The sequence below is a fragment of the Capra hircus genome, chromosome 25, assembly GCF_001704415.2.
Source record: "Capra hircus breed San Clemente chromosome 25, ASM170441v1, whole genome shotgun sequence".
In the NCBI taxonomy this organism is placed as follows: Eukaryota; Metazoa; Chordata; class Mammalia; order Artiodactyla; family Bovidae; genus Capra; species Capra hircus.
The window spans coordinates 26,708,265-26,716,148 of NC_030832.1; positions in this window are offsets into that span (position 1 = coordinate 26,708,265).

Genomic DNA, 7,884 nt, shown 5'->3' on the forward strand with positions numbered 1-7,884 from the left:
TTGGGGAAGAACAAAGCAAAACCATGATCATTTACCATCGAGATGCTGCTATTTGGAAGTGTGTATCTTGCCCTGAATGAACTCAGGAGAGTAGCTGTGTAATCTTAAAGAATGTGCTCATTTTTGTGCCATGGTTTCCTTATTAAATGGAGGGTTTTAAAAACAACAAATTTTGTTGTTATCATTGTTCCCTCGCTGAGTCATGTCGAACTCTTTGCAACCCCATGGACTGCAGCACACTAGTCTCCTCTGCCCTCCACAATGTCCTGGAGTTTGTTCAAATTCACATCCACTGAGTCAGTGATGCCAACGAACCATCTCATCCTCTGTCACCCTCTTCTCCTGCCGCCTTCAATCTTTCCCAGCATCAGGACCTTTTCCAATGAGTTGGCTCTTCAAATCAGGTGGCCAAAGTATTGGAGCTTCAGATTCAGCATCAATCCTTCCAATGAATATATAGGGTTGATTTCCTTTAGGATTGACTGGTTTAATCTCCTTGCAGTCCAAGGGATGCTCAAGAGTTTTCTCCAGCACCACAATTTCAAAGCATCAATTCTTTGACACTCTTCTTTATGGTCCAACTCTCACATCTATACATAACTACCAGCAAAAAAACATAGCTTAGACTATATGAACCTTTATTGGCCAAATGATGTCTCTGCTTTTTAATATGCTGTCTAGGTTTGTCACAGCTTTCCTTCCAAGGAGCAAGCATCTTTTAATTTCATGGCTGCAATCACCATCTACAAATGATTTTGGAACCCAAGAAAATAAAGTCTGTCACTGTTTCCACTTTTTCCTTTCTATTTGCCATGAAGTGATGGGACCAGACTAGGAAAGGTCAGTTTTCATTCCAATCCCAAAGAAAGGCAATGCCAAAGAATGCTCAGACTACCACACAATTGCACTCATCTCACATGCTAGTAAAGTAATGTTCAAAATTCTCCAAGCCAGGCTTCAACAGTAGGTGAACTGTGAACTTCCAGATGTTCAAGCTGGTTTTAGAAAAGGCAGAGAAACCAGAGATCAAATTGCCACCATCCAATGGATCATCGAAAAAGCAAGAGAGTTCCAGAAAAACATCTGCTTCTGCTATATTGACTATGCCAAAGCCTTTGACTGTGTGGATAACCACAAACTGGAAAATTCTTAAAGAGATGGGAATACCAGACCACCTGACCTGCCTCTTGAGAAATCTGTATGCAGGTCAGGAGCAACAGTTAGAACTGGACATGTAGCAACAGACTGGTTCCAAATAGGGAAAGGAGTACATCAAGGCTGTATATTGTCACCCTGTTTATTTAACTTATATGCAGAGTACATCATGAGAAACACTGGGCTGGATGAAGCACAAGCTGGAATCAAGATTGCCGGGAGAAATATCAATAACCTCAGATATGCAGATGACACCACCCTTATGGCAGAAAGTGAAGAGGAAAGAAGTAAAGAGCTTCTTGATGAAAGTGAAAGAGGAGAGTGAAAAAGTTGGCTTAAAACTCAACATTCAGAAAACTAAGATCATGGCATCTGGTCCCATCACTTCATGGCAAATAGATGGGGAAACAGTGGAAACAGTGACAGACTATCTTTTTGGGGTTCAAAATCACTGTCCTTGGAAGAAAAGTTATGACCAACCTAGACAGCATATTAAAAAGCAGAGACATTACTTTGCCAACAAAGGTCCCTCTAGTCAAAGCTGTGGTTTCTCCAGTAGTCATGTATAAATGTGAGAGTTGGACTATAAAGAAAGCTGAGTGCCAAAGAATTAATACCTTTGAACTGTGGTGTTGTAGGACTCTTGAGAGTTCCTTGGACTGCAAGGAGATCCAACCAGGCAATCCTAAAGGAAACCAATCCTGAATATTCATTGGAAGGACTTATGCTAAAGCTGAAATTCCAATACTTTGGCACCTGATTGAAGAACTGACTCATGTGAAAAGACCCTGATGCTGGGAAAGATTGAAGGCGAGAGGAGAAGGGGACGACAGAGGATGAGATGGTTGGATGGCATCACCAACTCAATGGACAAGAGTTTGAGTAAACTCCAGGAGTTGGTGATGGACAGGGAGGTCTGGGGTGCTGCAGTCCATAGGGTTGCAAAGAGTCTGAACTGATGGGACCAGATGCTATGATCTTAGTTTTTTGGTGTTGAGTTTCAAGTCAGCTTCTTCACTCTCCTCTTTAACCTTCATCAAGAGGCTCTTTCGTTCCTCTTCACTTTCTGTCATTGGCGTGGTGTCATCTGCATATCTGAGGTTGTTGATATTTCTTCCAGCAATATTGATTCCAGCTTGTGCTTCATCCAGCCTTGCATTTCCAATGATGCTACTCTGCATATAAGTTAAATAAGCAGGGTGACAATATACAGCCTTGATGTACTCCTTTCCCAATTTTGAACTGTCTGTTGTTCCATGTCTGGTTCTAACTGTTGCTTCTTGACCTGTATACAGATTTCTCAGGAGACAGTGAAGGTAATCTGGTATTCCAATCTCTTTGAAGAATTTACTACAGTTTGTTGTGATCCACAGTCAAAGGTTTTCACGTAGTCAATGAAGCAGAAGTAAATGTTTTTCTGGAATTCCCTTGTTTTCTCTATGATCCAAAGAATGTTGGCAATTTGATCTCTGGTTCCTCTGCTTTTTCTAAACCCATCTTGTACATCTGGAAGTTCTCAGTTCATGCACCACTGAAGCCTACCTTGAAGGATTTGAACATAACCTTGCTAACATATGAAATGAGCACTGTTATATGGTAGTTTGAACATTCTTTGGCATTGTTCTTTTTTGAGATTGGAATGAAAACTGACCTTTTCCAGTCCTGTGGCCACTGCTGACAAATTTTCCAAATTTCCTGACATGTTGAGTGCAGCACTTTAACAGTATCGTCTTCTAGGATTTGAAATAGCTCAGATGGAATTCCATCACCTCCACTAGCTTTGTTCATCGTAATGCTTCCTAAGGCACACTTGACTTCACACTCTAAGATGTCTGGCTCTAGGTGAGTGAGCACACCGTCGTGGTTATCTGGGTCATTAAGACCTTTTTTGCATAGTTCATCAGTTCCTAAGATGTTGATGTTTCATCTTGCCATCTCCTGGTTGACATGTCCAATTTACTGTGATTCATGGACCTAACACTCCATGTTCCTCTGCAATATTGTTCTTTACAGCATCAGATTTTACCTTCATCACCAGACACATCCATAGTTGAGCATCATTTCCACTTAGGCCCAGCCACTTCGTTCTTTGTGGAGCCATTTGTAACCGTCCTCCACTCTTCCCAGCAGCATATCGTACACCTTCGGACCTGGGGGCTCCTCTTTCGGAGTCATATCTTTTTGCCTTTTCATACTGTCCAGGTGGTTCTCCAGGCAAGAATACTAGAGTGGGTTGTCATTTCCTCCTCCAACGGACCATCTTTTGTCTGAATTCTTCACTATGACCTGTCCTTCTTGGGTAGTCCTATGCGGCATGGCTCATAGCTTCACTGAGTTATGCAAGCCCCTTTGCCGTGACAAGGCTGTGATCCATGAAGGGGAAAAACAAATTTACTAATATATAGTTCACATACCATACAAGTCACCTTGTCTTTTATGACTGGCTTCTTTCACTTAGTATTGTGGTCTCAAGGTTCGTTCATGTTCCAGCATGTGTTGGTACTTCATTCCTTTTTATTGCCAAGTAATATTCTCTGTTGTATGAAAATGCCGCATTGTGTTATCCGTTCTTCAGCTGATGGATATTTGAGTTGTTTATTTATACTATTATGAATAATCCTGCTGTGAATATCTGTGTACATGTTTTTGTATGAATGACTGTTTTCAATTTTCTTGAGCTGAGTTCAGTTGCTTCAGTCATTCCGACTCTGCAACCCTATGGACTGCAGCCCGCCAGGGTCCTCTGTCCATGCGATTCTCCAGGAAAGAATACTGGAGTGGGTTGCCGTGTCCTCCTCCAGGGGATCTTCCCCACCCAAGGATTGCAGGTGAAGGCTTTACCACTGAGCCACCAGGGAAGCCCTTTCAATTTTCTTAGGTATATCCTTTTTTGGGGGGGATTTTTTGGCTATATATGCTGGAGTTTTCGCTGCTTTGCATGGACTTTCTCTAGCTGTGATGAGCAGAGGCTACTCTCTAGTTGTATTGCATGGGCTTCTCACTGCAGTAGCTTCTCTTGTTGCAGAGCATGGGCTGTAGGTACTCAAGCTCAGTAGTTATGGTGCACGGGCTTGGTTGCTGGGCTTGGTTGCTTCGAGGTGTGAGGGATCTTCCCAGACCAGAAGTCAAACCTGTGTCCCCTGCACTGGCAGGTGGGTTCTTAGCCCCTGGACCACCAGGGAAGTCCTATGTATATAATTTGCATGGAATTGCTGGATCATACTGTGGTTTTATGTTTAATATTTTGGGGAACTGCCAAACTAGTTTCCAAAGTGGCTGAACTATTTTACATTTCCACCAACAATACATGAAACTGGAGTCTTAGTGGGTTTTTTTTAACATTACTCTATGAATTCTCCATGTTAATAAGCACCAAGTTCTGTGCCTGGAACAGGTTACTTGCAGAAGGACTGCTGGTGATGGCTTTCTGATCAGGAACCATAAGAAAGAACTTAAAAACATTTGCATAACAAAGGAGACCATAACCAAAACAACGAAAAGAAGACCCTCAGAATGGGAGAAAATATTTTCAAACAAAGCAACCAACAAGGGACTAATTTCCAAAATATACAAACCAATCATGCAGCTCAATTGAAAAAACAAACAACCCAATCAAAAAAAAAACAAACAAACAGGACAAATGACCTAAAGAGACATTTCTCCAAAGAAGACATACAGATGGCTAGAAAGCACATGAAAAGATGTTCAACATTAGTAATTATTAGAGAAATGCAGACCAAAACTGCAATGAGGTATCACCTCACACCAATCAGAATGGCCATCATTAAAAAATCTACAAACAGCCACTCTCTCTTTTGAAATAGCTCACATTCTGTCTGTAGAGTGTGTTTCTCTCTAAATAAATCCATTTCTTGTCTATCACTTTGTCTTTCACTGAATTCTTGCTGCGCAAAACACAAAGAACCTGATCCTCAGTAAGTCCAGAAAACAGTAGGAACTGAGGCCCCCAACCAGGTGGAGGATGGTAACTTCAGGCTGAGCACAAGATCCCTAAAACACCACCCTGTTACCTCACCACTAACCAGTCAGAAGAAAATCTTCACACAGAGGAAAATAATAGAAACTCTGACCTCCTCCCCAAATGATCTTCCCTTTTGAAACTTTCCAAAGATTTTGGTTGAACAGAATCTTTGGAGTTGGCTTCTGGACATGAGTTCATGTTCTCCCCGGGTTGCTGGCTTCCTGAATAAAAAAACTTTTCCTTTCCATTAATACACACACACACACACACACAATTCTGGAGACAATGTGGAGAAAGGGGGACCCTCCTACACATAGTTGGTAGAAACGTAAATTGGTACAGCCACTATGGAGAGCAATATGGAAGTTCCTTAAAACACTAAAAATAGAGCCACCATATGATCCAGCAATCCCATTCCTGGGCATATATCTGGAGAAAACTACAATTCAAAAAGATCCATGCATCTCCGTGTTCATTGGAGAACTGTTTACAATAGCCAGGACACGGAAGCAACCTAAATGTCCATCAGCAGAGGAATGGATGAGGAAGATGTGGTGCACATAGACAATAGAATATGACTCTGCCATGAAAAGAGTGAAATAATGCCATTTGCAGCAACACAGATGGACCAGAGATTATTATACTGAGTGAAGTAAATCAGGCAGAGAAAGACAAATATCATATATTGTTTATTCAAGGAGACTATAAGGGTACAAACGAACTTATCCGCAAAACAGAAATAGAGTTACAGATGTAGAAAACAAACTTATGGTTACTGAGGGTAAGGAGGGCGAGGGATAAATTGGGAAATTGGGATGGATATACATACATATTACCATATATAAAACAGATAACTAATAAAGACCTACCGTATAGCACAGGGAACTGGGAAAAGAATCTAAAAAAGAGTGGTTATATGTATATACCTGATTCACTTTGCTGTACAGCAAAAACTAACACAACAGTGTAAACAAACATACTCTACTCCAGTAAAAATGAAGAAACTGTAAGAAAGAGACTTTTAGAGATCGACGAAGGAGAATGCTTACTTATAAGCAGTTTTTCTGGAAAGGTACGTCTTTCAAAATAGGCTTTGGGATGGGCAGCATCTATTGACAGGCATAAAAGAGTGAAGGAGGGGTCTGAGCCAGTGAAGAACACAAGCTCAGAGCCTTTTACATCAGACACATTAGGGTTTGAATCTGGCTTCCACCAACCAAAGCTCTGTGACTTTGGTCTAGTTGCAGCCTCTTTCCATGAAGAACAAATAAGAAAAATGACAGTCTCAGCCCACAGTTTCATTGTGATGGTTACACGGGGAGAATTCACGTAAAGGGTGCCCAGCATAGTATTTAGTACACAGTGAACACCACTACTAAATGAGAGTGTTGTTGTTCTTTTTTGTTAAGTATTTATTTATCTTGCTGTATTGGGAAGGAAATGGAAACCCACTCTAGTACTCTTGCCTAGAAAATCCCACGGACAGAGGAGCCTGGTGTCCATGGAGTCTCAAAGAATCGGACATGACTGAGCAACTTCACGTTCGTTTGTTCGTACTGGGCCTTAGTTGCCATACGGGAGATCTAGTTCCCTGACCAGGAATTGAACCTGGGCCCCATGCATTTTAGAGTGATGAGTCTTAGCCATTGGACCACCAGGGAAGTCCCCAAGACTGTTGTTCTTGATTGTATAATAGTTGGAAAGATTCAAAATAATTTCCCTATTTCAAGATGAGTAAATTGAAGTTGAGAGAAGTTATATGATTTACAGAGTTGGGAAAAGGAAGGAGACATACTTATTTGGGGAGGTTAAAAAAGAAACTTTATTATTAGAACAGTTTTATTTTAACCGAAAAATTGCCAAGATCATGTAGAGGGGTCCTATATGGCCCTCCCTATTCACTCTCCTCTATTAACATCTTACATTTGTTATGGTTCATGAATCAATATCGATACATTATTAAGTCCATACTTAATTTAGATTTCTTTAGTTTTTACCTAATGTCCTTCATCTGTCCCAGAATCATTAGGTCTCCTTAGGCTCCTTTGGAATGTGAGTTTTCTAGGTGTCCTTGTTTTCGATGATCTTGACAACTTTGAGAAGTATTGGTCAGGGGTTTTATAAAATGTCCCTTAACTGAGATTTATATATTAGACTAAAAGTTATGGGTTTGGGGAGGAGGCAAAGTGCCATTTTCATCTCATCATATCAAGGGTACCTGCCTTCAGGATGATATCACTTTTTTTTTTTTTTTTAAGATTTACAGTTTTTTTCAGGTTGCATTTATTTATTTATTGGCCACACCTCTCAGCATGTGGGATCTAAGTTTCCCAAGCAGGGATCCAACTTGTGCCTCCTGCAGAGTCCTAACTACTGGACCCCCCAGGGAAGTCCCAACATTATTTATCATTGTTGATGGGTAACCTTAATCACCCGAATGAGGTAGCGCTTATCAGATTTCACTTTTCCTCCTTCTTTCCATATTCTACTCTTAAGAAGGAAGTTACTGGCACAGCCCATACTACAGGAGTTAAAAAATTATGTTCAGCTTCTTTGAGGGCAAAATATCTACAGAAATTATTTGGAATCCTTCTGTAGGGGAAGAACTTATTTATTCAATCATTTATGTATATTACATTATGATGGATTCATGGATATTTAATATTTTAGGTTAAACTTCAGTACTACTGTAATTATTACTCTCCAGTTCTCCTTTGGCTCTTGAGTCTCTTTCATGCGTTTTCATC